Below are 14,311 nucleotides of genomic sequence, written 5' to 3'. Positions count from 1 at the left end.
GGATGTTAAGATCAAGTTAATGAAATATATCGCAAAGGAAGAAGTACTACAAAGTCACATGTCACCTGGTTTCCAATTTTGAATATTGGGAAGTGTTTCATGGACTCTACAAAAATCAGTCAGAAGCAGCTAGTGGGAGGAATAATAGATGTATCCATTTTCCATCGAAGGGATTTGCTATGCTTACGAAGGTCATCTGGTTATAAGACTTGAAATCTAAAGAATGTCAGGTAGGAGAGAGAGAGAGGTTAGAGCTGGAATTCTTCTATCTATCTATCTATCTGTTGCCAGACGCCTCAGTCCCGTTTGGGGTGGCCACAAACAAATCGCCTCCAAGTCGCCCTGTCTTCGTAGAGTTCTGTGAAGCCCGGAGTGTTTGAGAAAATAAAGAAAGGTCAAACCTGTCTCTCCCACAGGTTAAAGCTTGAATTCTGTATTTTCTCTAATATTTCGGGTGACACAGAACTCATCTTCATAGAGTTCTGTGAAGCCCGGAACGTGTGAGAAAGTAAAGAAAGCTCAAACCTGTCTCTCCCACAGGTTAAATCTTGAATTGTTTATTTTTTCTAGTGCTTTGAGGTACACAGAACCCATATAGAGAGTTCTGTGCAGCATGACACATTAGAAAAAGTAAAGAATTCGAACTCTGACCTGTCCCTCTCCCACCCAGCAATTCCACTCATCACAATGGATCATCTCCTCCAAAGAACATCATTTTACAGAAAGGATTAACTTGGTGTCAATTATTTGTGTACTGATTAATGTTTTGTTTGTATTTCTTGTTTGTACAAAAATTTAATCAGTATTCAAATAATTGACACCAAATGGAGTGGAGTGGTATATGAGAGAGGGGTGTGTGAACTGGGAGCAGGGCAGTGAAATGGTGGGGGACAGGGCGACATGGAGGCAGTTTGTTTGTGGCCACCCCTTACGGGATTAAGGCATCTGGCAATAGATAGATAGGTAGATTAATATTTTGTGGTGACTGTGTTGGTAGATTTGTAACTCCTGGATACAAAATTGTGCAAGATGAGTATATTGAAATTGTTTGAAAGTATGTTTTTGTTATATTATCGTGCTTATATTCTGGTGTATTTAGATCCTCTCCACACCCATTCTTTAGTGTGGTGTAGGGTTATGATGATGATGATGATGATGATGGATTGTTGTGTATTGTGATTAGTTTTCTTTATCCTGTACTGTATGTGATGAGACAGAGACACAGATGCTAGTTGTTCCCTTATTGAGGTTAGAACCATAATAATGATGATGATGATGAGGTTAAATCACTCGTTGGGATGTGCTAGGTGCTATTTCTTCCCATCTCAATTTATCTCTTTTCCCCCCCCCCTTTTTTTTTATATATATAATTTATTCTTGCTGCTTCTTAGTATTATATTCAACTTGTGGTGGACTTTGAAAGCATAAAGGTGCTATAAAGCCTTCATTAATTTTTCAATAAGTTTTTCGGAAGTTGAATTAAATTATCAAAAGTTTGAAAGAAGAGACGAAAAAATATATTGAGGGAGTAAAGTGTCTGGCAGTAGAACAGTCTCTCTCTCTCTCTCTCTCTCTCTCTCAGCTTATTCATGCTGCCACCAGATGATTTTATGTAATTTGGAGTGGAACTGCCTATTTATTATTATTATTATTATTATTATTATAGGCTGTATCCAACCCCTCCATTTCAAGAAGTTTATCATATCTCTATTTGAAGGGGCAGTCCAGACTTTCTCTCTCATATTTAAGGATTAGTTCTGAAAGTCTGTCTCAGTGGGGTTTATTTAGGCTGTGGTGGTGAAGTGGGATGCCTTCATGTGGTGGCACTGATATAACAGGGTGATTTCGCTGCCTGGTTATACATATGTCCCTCTGCTCCCTCCCCATCCCCCAAAAGGCGCATGGTGAACTGCAGGATATTAGTTTTAGCCTGTAGCCTACTGGGTTCACATTTCAGATGAACCTGAGGCTACAACAACATCTACTACTACTACTACTACTAATACTACAACTCCTACTACTGCAGCTACTACTACTACTACTACATTATGTATCTCTTTTTAACCCCGTCAGTTTTAGAAGTCTCTCGTAGGCTGGATAAAATAAGTAGGAAACAGCAAGAGTTAAATTTTAAAAGATGTCTCCAAGCTAAACAAATTAAATGTTCTTCCCCTCCATTTTCCGTAAACCGTTTATGGGTGAGTGAGGCTGGAGTGATGATGATGATGATGATGATGATGATTATGATGGCCGGTGGTAGCTTAAGTGTTATAGTGTGTACAGTTGACTATTTTTTCCAGTGGTTGTATATAGAACTTGTAGATAACGGAACTCCTGGCACTTCCTCCATCCTCGCGCTTCATAGCTTTGGGTTTGCACTGTTCAGAGCTGCGTTATTTTCTTTTCATTTCTTAGCTGCATGGTTGTATGTGAGAAAAAATGGCTTAGATTATAATGACACGATGAGAAAAGGTATATTTTTGGCATTTGCTTGTATTTTTGTCAGCCTATGGGGATCTGTATTGCGTCTTCCTTACCTGATTAATTCCGCATGTGGTATTTTGATTTCTCTAGGGTATGTATGGTATTTTTTCAACTATATATGGTATTAAAGAGATCAAAGCCATATAGGAAAATGTTAAGGTGTAAAATGTAGAATGAATTGCAAAGGAAAGAGTGCTGGGGAGTCTCTTACACTGACAGGAATACAAAGCTTTGATCATAGAATTAACATTGATGCTTAGAGAAATGGACGGTACACTCAGCCCTTCATACACGCAGAGGCATTGTGAGCAGAAGGCATCATAGGTATTCAGTGCATGGCTGTGGGAACCTCTAATGGTAAAACAGTAACAGCCTGTCATGTGGAGTAATGAAGCTTTGATATAGAGCTGGAGCTGCTGTGTATTGACTGCAGTTTTTTTAATGCAAGGAAGGAGAAACCAAAGGCCAGGAGCCCATAACTTGTTCCCACCAAGAAAAACAAAAAGAAGATAACAGAGCGCCAAATTCAAGATCCGTTCATTTTGAGATGCCTGGGCACAGCGTTGGAAAGGCTGGAGATCATAGGCAGTAGTAAAGACTCTGAAGAAGCCGTCAAAATGCCTACACAGGAATCTCATTTAGGTGTCATTACTTCACTGTGTTTGCAAATAGTACATCAGCCAGTCCCATATTACTCCCTCAGAGGTGAATGGCTCAAGACTGGACTGCCATATCCCATTTAAAGATAGAAAACCAGCGTACATAGCTCAGTGGCATGATTATGATATTCCCAGGCATCTCTTAGGGTTTAGATCCACAAATGTAGGCAGGACTATTGCTCTGACTGCAGCATTTTAGCCACTAGTTCTAAAGGCCCTAATAATCAGTGGAAAATTAGGTGGCTTTAGTTGTTTTTGAGACCTCAGCCTCTCAGACCTAATGTCACCTCGTGCCCTCATACGATTTTTAGGTGCCTGGTGGTCTAGTGGGTTACAGTCCATAATGATTTAATTCCAAAGGGTGGTTAGGGTTTATAATTCACGTAATGCCATGTATGTATGCCTAACTGGTCACTGTTTCCCTAAATATGCAGACAAAGTACCCTAGCCCTGATCCACTTTGCCATATTGGGGTAATAATGGATTGGAGGATGGACAGGTGGATGGATAGATGAATGGATGGAACAGAAAGCAGCGTCACACACACATGGGTCTGAGCGTACCCAATATTCTGTCCGATATTTGGTTTGAAGTTATGAACATTTGAGTGTATCCCTCTCTGTATTTGATATTTGCTTTATGATCCGAGTGTATCATATTCTGTATCAGATTTTTGCTTTGAGTTTTTCTATGAGTGTTTCCTAGATTGTATCCGATTTTTGCTTCATCAGTGAGTTTTTTTTGTTTTTTTTTATCTGCGTTTTGCTATATCATTTGAATTTATCTTTTTTTTTTTTTTCTGATCTTAGTGTCATCATTTGTTTACCTTATTTTTTTTGTCTGATTTTTGTTGTATCATTTGAGTATATCCTTTTTTTGTGTGTGTTTTTTTTCTGATCTTTGCTTTGATTGTGCAAGTGTATGCTAATTTGTATCCGATATTTGCTTTATGGACAGTTGTCACTCACTATATACAGCTTGAGAGTACAGGCAGTTCTCATTATAAGTCATGTGCATCCCAGTATATCACATAGTTTTACATACAGCAGGAACCACCATCTTGAAAATTGGGTAACTCATCTTTAGACGAAGTGAATATATAACAGACAGATTTTCTACAATATACTGTGAACTTAAAGGTATACTGTAGTAATGTCAGAGAGGACACTTGTAATGAGAACTGACTGGACATGATTAATAGTGACAGTTTATGCTTTGTCTTCTCATCTTTTTTTTATGCTGTTTATTAAGCCAGTTAGCAGGAATCTCTGTTGGCATTCCAGCATCAGCTGTGAATAGATTTTAAACAAGAAGAATTTGTAGTGACTGGAAGTTTTGAATCACCAGAATATCGTAGGAGGTATTGTGATTCTGAAAGCTGTGATGTTCATTACTTTGTAGTTTAATGAGGGGTGCTGGAGAGGGAGGCCTTCATGTGGTGGCACTGATATAACCAACTGGCTCCTCTGCCTGGCTATACAAACATCCCTCAACTCCCTCATCTCTGAAAGAAGGATGGTGGACTGCCAGACAAGGAAAACTTTAGTCTACAGTCCACCAGGTTTGCATTTTAGATGAACCTGGGTCTACAACTTCTACTACAAGTTTATTGAGTACATGTGTGTGTGTGTGTGTGTGTGTGTGTGTGTGTGTGTGTGTGTGTGTGTGTGTGTGTGTGTGTGAGGTAAGCAGTAAGAATTCTGTAAGTAAAACAGATCCCCACATTTAAGTAAATCTTATTATAGTAGGACTCGCCTAAGAGTGCGGCTGTGGTGTGGCCCGCACCTGTGTACAATGGTGCCACGTTTCCCCAACTTGCGATGTGAAACGGAAGCTATTTTTGTACAAGGCAACACAAATACGATAAATTCAGATGAATAAAACTTACACTTGTGTATTTTGATGGATGAATCAACAGTAATCTTATTATGCATAAAATATTTATACAGTAACACAGAAACATGGCATACATATTGTACAGCGTTGCTAAAAGAAATTGTAGTCACTTTAAATGTTTTTTAGCGTAGTTTTAGGGTGGGTAAAAATATTACAGTTATGGATATAAGAGAATGAGCCTGAAAATGAAGAAATATGCCAATATCCAAAGTAAAAGAAATAATTCATATAATTCTTGAGTGGCAACACTGACACACCCAGTCTGGCCAAAGGTAAAGTACGTACCCCTCCGTAGACCCAAGCATAGCTTGTACAGGTGTTGCTAGGGAAAAATGCTCACATTTACTGGCTTTTACCATAATTTTAAGGGCGAGGAATAATCACATTTATAATCATAAGCTAATATGTAGGACAAAATAGTAGGCATATGCCAATACCGAAGTAAAAAAAAAAAAAACATTATTCACTCGCTAGCGGCAACACTTCCACACCCAGTCGGTGGCCTTGACAGCATAGCTTCCTGGTGGTGACCTCGTGTCACTTCCTTTATGTCCTCTGCACAGACAGCATGGCAGCTCAATCAGCCCATTCCTCGCCTCTACACAGCCAGGCTAAAGAAATTGTCTTCAATGTAAGGCAGTATTTTCAGGAGGAGAAGGAGAAGGGAGTAGTTCTTCAAGGCCTATCAAAGGTCGTCTTTCGTACAGCTGCAGCAACGAAGATTAGCGAGAGAGCAGTTGAAAAAATCTCTAAAGATGCAAGAGAGAATGAGGAGATTCAATGTCCCAAGTTTAAGTCGCCCAAGAAATGGAAACCTGTAGCACCAATGACCGATTTCTTTGATAACTTTAATGAAGGCGTGCTACGAAGAACAGTTCTGAGTTTTTATGAGAGGAAGGAAATCCCAACACTTGGTGGTGGTGGAGGCATTGTCAGGCTGAGAGAGAGATGGAGGAAGGGGAAAGAGAATGAATGAATGAAAATCAGTCATGGTACTGCAATAACGGGTCATCTGTCGTCGTATACAAAAAATGATAAATATCACTAAATATAACAAAACCAAATTAACAAATGAAAGCACAATTATAAACAACTTATAAAAGAATCAAAAGTACTCAGGGTGGCTCACATCTCCCGCCAGGAGAGAGAGAGAGAGAGAGAGAGAGATAACGGTATAGAAAACGTGGCAACACTGTACACAGGTGCGGGCCACACCACAGCCGCAAACTTAGGCGAGTCCTACTATAGTAGTATGATAAGTTCAGTTTCTGCACTTTGGTTTGAGAATGACTCGTGCATTTGCAGTATGGCATGTGAAAAATCAGTGTGTGTGTGTGTGTGTGTGTGTGTGTGTGTGTGTGTGTGTTTGTGTGTGTGTTCAAGCTTATCATTGTTGAGTTGTTAAGGTTCATATATAAGAATGGTATTTTTGATGAGTTTTACAGTGGCTAGATTAGTTAAGGTCATATTCACATACATTCACTCCCATAGTTACTCAGGTGACTCTACACTGAGTGACAAGCCAGATGATTTCGTGTAACTCAGAAAACCATTTATTACATTGGGTGGTAACCATTCCAGCAAAATAAAGGCCAGGTGGTTTCGTACATTAAGGTGCTTTAGCCAGATGCAACCCTTACGAGTGTAAATGCTGTGGTTGGGATTGAGTGCTTATTATAATGCTGCTCAGGGAAAGGGAACTGGTCACCCTCACTGTAAATATCTTAATTGAGTATCCTCGCCTCAGATCCCTAAACATGTGATGGGAGATTAAAAGACTGGATGATGGATGGAGTGTCACGTACATAAAAGGCTTCCGCAAATTAAAATAAAAAGGATGTTTGGTATTGAAGAGGGTAGTGGCGATAATTTCCAATCTTTTCCCCATAAGAAGTCTCCCTTATGTCAAAGAAATACCCAGGCATTAGCAAAAATAAACTTAAAAAGAATATAGTGACCTCAGGCATCTGTGCTGAAACCTGTCCTGTAAATATATAGCGAGGAACAGCAGCGATTTGAGAAAGTTTGATCATTTTTGCACTTTATCATTAACCTCGTCAAGCGATATATTTCTCATTATATTCTTGCTATATTTTTCATTATATTCTTGCTATATTTTTCATTATATTCTTGCTATATTCTTCATTATATTCTTGCTACATCTTTCATTATATTCTTGCTATATTTTTCATTATATTCTTGCTATCTATTGACTATCTCTCAGCTTTGGAGGGATTTTTCAGACTGGAGAGGTTAACTTATGCCTTCATTTCCCCTGTCATTGCAAGATGTCGAGCTAAATATTGTACATTGATCTGGACGTAGAGAGAATGAGAGATATATTGTTGGATTGAAGGGACCAGTCTTGCAAAGTTTTTTTATGTGAGGAAGAAGGAACCAAAGGCCGCGAGCCCGCAATTATTGTTCCTTCCAAGAGAAAAACAGAATACAAGAGAGAGCCAAATTCAAGATCCGATCGTTTCGAAATGCCTGGACACACTGCGTTTGAAAGACTGGAGATCAGCAGGAAATACAGACAGAGGGAGACAGTTCCAGAGTTGACCAGTTGCATGGTATCTGACCCTTTCTTTTTTATTTATTTATTTTTTAGTTGTGTTAGCTGCAAAAACCAACCAAAATACATTGACCCCATATAACAGTGGGAAAAGATGGAAGGAAAAGATGTTGTATTCTGATGCTGACTTATAGAATGCTTACATCTCTGCTTATTTTCAGGCTTAATTTTGTGGCAACTACCGTATTGTACTGTTTCAAATGCTGTATGAGTTTGTTGCGCTGTCTTGAATTGTGATTATTTATAGTGCAGTGAAGAGCTAGTTCGTACTTTTACAAAACTGAATCTTGCAATATGTATGTTCTGTACGTTGGGATATTTGTTGCAGCTTCTTTACTGTTTCAAATGCTGTACAAGTTTGTTACATTGGCTTGAACTGTGATTATTTGAACCTCTAGGCTGTGGTGGCCCTAAACATTTCCTATGTCATGGTGGAAAGCTGGTCAAAAAAATGTGTTTTTATCATGTGTTTTGACCCACTTATACCCAACCAAACGTGATAACATTTTAGTCAGGCAAAGTTTACACTCCAAACTGGTGATTCGTGACCCACTCATCAAGCATAAGCATGCAGTAAGCGCGAAAAATGACCAAAAAGTTCACAATATTTCACGCGGCTCCTCCAGAATGCACAACTGTCTGCCAGTCAGCATTTCCAGAATGTTACATGCCACCGAGAGGTTAAACTGCGATGAAGAGCTGGTTCGTACTTTTACAAAACAGAATCTTGTAATGTGTATGTTCTTTTGTATTGGGATAATGTTGCAGCTATTGTACTGTACGCTTCCAAATACTGTACATGTTTTTGTACACGCTGGCTTGAACAGTGTATCGTTAATCTACAGTGAAGAGCTGGTCCTTAATATTGCATTATCATTACAGTACATAATGTTTATTTATGTAGGGATGTACTGTAGCTGCTTTGAGTCTTACATTTGTGGCAGCTATATTACTGTACTGTTCCAAATGCTATATAAGTTTGTTGCACTGGCTTGAGCTATAATCATTTTAACTGCAGTGAAGGGTTGGTTCTTGTGCAAAACTGAACCTTATAATACATATGAGGCGTTCAGAATAAGGTAGTTTCCTGCCAAAAATCAAATAAAAACAGAGTCAGAGTTTGGGAGAGGTGTTAGAAATTAGGAGGTTGTTTGACGTTAGAAATCAAATAGAGAAACACAGTCAGAGTGAGAGAGGTGTTCAGTATTAGGTGCTCTCACATTAAATATCAAATAGGAGAAATACACAGAGTTTAGGAGTAGTGTTCAGCTTTAGAAGGTTGTTTCATGTTCAAAATCAAACAGAAAAGCACAGTCAGGGTTTAGGAGAGGTGTTCAGTTTTCGAAGGTGGTTTCATGTTAAGAATCAAATAGAGAAATATGCAGTCAGATTTTGGCAGAGTTTGACATCCCTCAGTTTGAAAGTAAAGCGTTCAAAGCTGCCCATTATAGTCAGTTTAATGTTATCTGATGGAACTGAGTCACTTTTCCAACTTGAATATTAAGTTGTGGTTGAATGAAATCAGGTGAGCCTTGTTTGTTAGCCAGGAATGAGTCTCCTTGGTTACTATCCAGATCAGTCTTCCAGTCTGACTACACTTGGCCATCAACTGAGCTGAAAGGGAGTTGGGGATCTTTGTTATGAGGTAGGAATGAGTCTCCTTGGTTACTAGTCAGATCAGTTCACCAATCTGACTACACTTGGCCATCAACTGAGCTGATAGGGGGTTGGGGATCTTTGTCAGTGTAGAGGAAGTGTGTTATAGAGATTACAGATTTAGTGGAGTTTGTTTTAAGATGCAGATAGTTGCTGTTACTGTATTGAGCAGATTTATATACCAGGAACTCTTATGTTTACTGAATCATGTAGCCAAGAAGAGACTTATCAAGACTTCTCCAGTGAAATGACGTGAGGAGGATTTGTTTGTGGTTGCCCCCTTTGGGATTAAGGCATCTGGCTATAGATAGATGGACAAGAAGTCTTCCTTATGTTTTGATGTGACTGATATTTGTGAGTAAAAATGTTTGCTGGTGCCTGAAGATTTGTGTTATGAGTGATATAAGGCATTATTGGCAATGGTGTTGATCTGAATAATGTTTTCTGATGAAGAGAGACAGACAGACACAAGCAGACAGACACAGACAGACAGACAGAGATGATTATGTTTCTGATGGATAGAGAGAGACAGAGATAGCTGAAAGTGTAGTGAAGGAAATAAGATTGTGGTTAATATTATAATAATCCCTCTCCAAGCAAGTAAAAGATAGTGTCTCTTCATTAAGATTGAATCAGATGCTCCAGTTGTAATCAAAGCAACATACTGATTTTCGCCATCATTCCTGTCTTCTGATAAAATATTGGAACAGTTGATTTATAAAGAAAAAATTACGCAGTGTCATATGAAATACTTAGATTCATTGTTATAACTTTATCTTGTAGTGTTTTAAATTTGTACCTTTTTAAAATACTTAGATTCATTGCTATAACTTTATCTTGTAATGTTTTAAATTTGTACCTTTTTAGTCATTCTCACAGTTGTACAGTATTAACAGACACGTCATCTACACTGTAACTATCACCTTTATTACCTGTGGGGATTTAATATTTCGCTATAATATCTCAAACATTTTATACCAACATGATGGACACCAGGAAACCATTTACAGCACTGGGTGGTAACCATATAACCAAGCCATGTGTGTTCCCTGTGTGTCAACGAGTGATTTGGTGGAGGATTAGTGCCCCTTCTTGTAAAACAACTAACTCAGAGACAAACAGCCACCTCCTACCAGATTATGGCATCTGGCTGTAGATAGATATTTAGATGTACACAGTAAATATCTGACAGGAGGGGTCCATAGATATCAATACAGATCATATTGTCTAAGGAGGATTAATCTGTTCTCAAGTGAGTGTACTGTTGGCCACAAGAAAGAGTATACAACTGTAGTGCTTGTCTGGGAGATTTGAATTGATAACACTGAACAGCATCATCATCAACAGCACCAAGAACTGAAAGAATAACCAGCATCCTTAGTTGTTTCCCTTCATTTGTGTTATAAAAATATTTGTCATTGATGTTTTATACATTTGTTTATATTTCTCATTGTCAATTTTTTTCTGGCTTTCTGGAGTGAGGAAGTCTGTGGACACCTGATTCGAAGGGAGTACTGAGATGGTATGGTCGTGTGGAGAGAATGGATAACAATAGAGGGGTGAAGAAGGTATATCTGAGCAAATTTGAAGGAGGGAGGAGATGAGGCAGGCCAAGGAGAAGGTGGAGAGATATGGTGACTGAGTGTGAGGAAGAGAGGTTTGGAAGTAGGTGAGGCTAGGGAACTGACAAGAGATCGAGCTGCATGGATGAACATTGTGAGGAGAAGCGCATGATCAGGGATTTGGCACCTCTTTTTAATGTGACAGCGTCAGGATTGGCTCTATCGGACACGTTTATGTGAAGCTGCAGCATGTGGTGAATATTTTGACGTATCAGATAGAGCCAGGATTCCATGCGCTTGAATGATGAGTGAATGGAAGCGTGGCCCATTGAATTGGGCAAACTTAGGCTCTCTGGACGTTGCTACTCTTTACCCTGCCCTTGGATGGGAAAGTAGGTCCAGATGATGATGATGGTGATTATTATTAATATTCCTGTGTATACTGCATGCTGTGGCTGACTGTAAATGTAATACCAATACTTAGTGTAGAGAAGATAGAAAATGGTGCTAGTAAGGAATATTTGACACCCCCATGAACACAGGGTTACTAAATGAAGGACCAACAGGTATTGTAGGGTGTCAATTTTCTGTTGTGTCAGATTGTGTCGCATGGAATTTGCCTTGGTAATTTTTAACCATTTGTACAGTAGGCCACATACAACCTGGGACAGTGTCTGTGTGAAGTGGAGGTGTAGCTACAATTGACAGCATTTAAGCATCACAGTCACATGGTCATTTTGGCTAATATTTGGAGGGAGAGACCAAGAATGAGCCGGAGGGGTGGAGTAGAGAGGTATATGAGAGACGAGGGTGTAAGCTGGGGGTAGGACAGAGAAATGGCGGGGGACAGGGTGACATGGAGGCAATTTGTGTGTGGCCATCCCTTATGGGACTGAGGCATTTGGCTATAGATAAATAGATATCAGGGTCGTCAAATGTACCAAATGCTAGACTTCTGCTACACATGGATGCTGTCCCAGGTTCATATGTTCCCACCATCCACCTCACTGATTTTCTACACATGTTCCTGCACTACTTCAAACTCTAGCTGAGATTATTAGATGTATCTACCTCTTAAAATCCATAGAGCATGTGTGTAGATTTCCTGACTAATGTGGGTGATGTGCCAAATGCTAGACACACCCTTTTGTTCAAACTTTCTGTAGCAAAAGCTTGGGCATCTTTCCAATCAGAAGTTTGTAGTTTTTCTTTATTTTTTGATTTGTGGGAGAGGGGCTATGTATTATATCCATTCAGGTATAAACCAGAGGGATGTACAGGACTTATAATTATTTCACATAGAGTTATTATAGTATTTTGCCTGCACACATTCAAGACTTAACATGAGCAAGGTCAGTGCTCCATTTTTCCTTACTGCCTTAGGTGAGAAAGTGATACTGCATGGAATAAACCTTACATATATATTGAGGGTGACTATTTAACTGTTTTAGCATCGGTGTTACACAAGTGGATAGATTGCTGTGCATCGTGTTAGCTTACTAGCAGCTGACGATGATTATTTTTATACTGTATCACATATTAATAACATAGAGTAGGGTTGTAGAGTGAGTCCGTATGATTGTGGTGTAGTGGTGGTGTACATGTGACCAGCGGGCACAGAACAGTGATGGAAATATGCTAGATCATTAGTCCTTTCTTCATGATGATATAAGTAAGAGGGAGATTTGTCACTGTAATCAGCTAGCCAAACCATTGCAGTGTTTCCCAGCCCTAAAATAAGAAGGAATTGACTGTCTGGGTGATGTTTTACTGGGGTATGTTCTTCTCTATAGGTGGCTTTATAATAACAACATACTGCAGTTTCCTCTGATGCAATATTAACCATGTGCAGAAGTAAAGGAAAGAGAGTGTGCAAGGGAAACTTATACCCACGAGAATACATCCCCAGTACTGTATTTCAGAGTAAACTAGAAACTATATGTGTGTGATTGTGGTCTACTGGTGCCAGACTCATTACGTGAAGGCATGACTGAGCAGCATGTGTGTGCCTCTTAAATACTTGTTGTTTTAGTGATCTTAGTAGTAGGTGTAGCCCCAGGTTCAACTGAAACGTGAACCTAGAGGACTGTAGGGTTGATCTGTGGTTCACCATCCTCCTTCTGGGGGATAGGAAAGTAGCTGAGGGATGTTTGGATAACCAGGCCGTAGAGTGACCTGGTTATATCAGTGCCACCACATGAAGGCATCCCTCAGTATTTCTTACCACATAAATAATCTAAGCAAATTGTAAGCCACATCATGTAGTTCTTGATAATTGGAAGCCTATTTCAGATGTGACCCATTTTCAGTTTGTATAAAGACTAATTCATTGCCTCAGATGCCACCTTGTCTCTATGCACCTCCATCCTTTCCATCACTTCTTTGGCACTGGTGTTTGCCAGTATTTTTCTCACAATGTCTTTTCCTTCCCCGTCTTCACCATTATCATACTTGTCTCTTTTGTGTGCCATCAGTTCAATATCCTTTTCTTTCATGTACAAGATTTGCTTTTGTTTTGCTTTCATTTTTCATATCTAGCTCATTTACTCCCATTTTTGCAAATCACTCTACCGTCAGAACTACATCATCAGCATACAGACAAGTTAACAGCCTCCATACATTGCATGTTTGATTAAAAAGCTGATTATTTAAGCTTTTGCCAACCTTAACCCTTCAGTATGATGACTGTAACTTATTCTTGGTAATGTCAAATGATTTTACTGAAATTTGGAAAGCTCTCTCAGTTATATTTAAATCTAGAAAACATATATTGAAAGGATTAATGAAGGCTGTATCTGTGCCCTCAAGTTTGAATAAAACCATACGAAGGTAGCGAATAAACATAATACAGGAATGAGAGACTAACTAGGAGATGGTATGTGAGTGAAGTGGAAGGAGGGAGAGGGAGGGGAGACAGGATGAGGTGGAGGGATGGAGTAGGAAGGTATATGAGAGAGAGGATGATGTAAATTGGGAGGAGGATGGAGGGCAGCGAAATAGCAGGGGACAGAGTGACAGTGAGGCAGTTTGTTTGTGGCCACCCCATATGGGATAAAGGCATCTGGCTATAGATAGATAAATACAAGAGATATGTATTGAAGGGGCTACATATGCTATCTTATGCAGTAAATCGAGGCTCGTTATCATGCTTGGTATTATTATTCTAAGCTACTATTCAGGTGGCCTTAATTTCCTATCTATCTATCTATCTATTGCCAGACGCCGCAGTCCCGTTTGGGGTGGCCACAAACATATTGCCTCCACGTTGCTCTGTCCCCCGCCATTTCACTGCCCTGCTCGCAACTCACATCCCCCTCTCCCATAATTTCCTGCTTTTTTTATTTATATTTACTTGGTTTAGATGGGAACTTCCACTTTGTATTCAGTGCTTGGTTTTTGAGTTGCCTGGTATGGTTGGGTGATGCTATTTGGCCTGAAGCATGAGATGTTCTACCCTTTTTACTCTAACTTGGCCTGAA

Source organism: Coenobita brevimanus, chromosome 83 (genome assembly GCF_032717465.1).
Source record: "Coenobita brevimanus isolate Jiangsu-jjx chromosome 83, ASM3271746v2, whole genome shotgun sequence".
In the NCBI taxonomy this organism is placed as follows: Eukaryota; Metazoa; Arthropoda; class Malacostraca; order Decapoda; family Coenobitidae; genus Coenobita; species Coenobita brevimanus.
The sequence above is the reverse complement of the archived record's forward strand: the minus strand, read 5'-3'. Positions refer to the sequence as shown.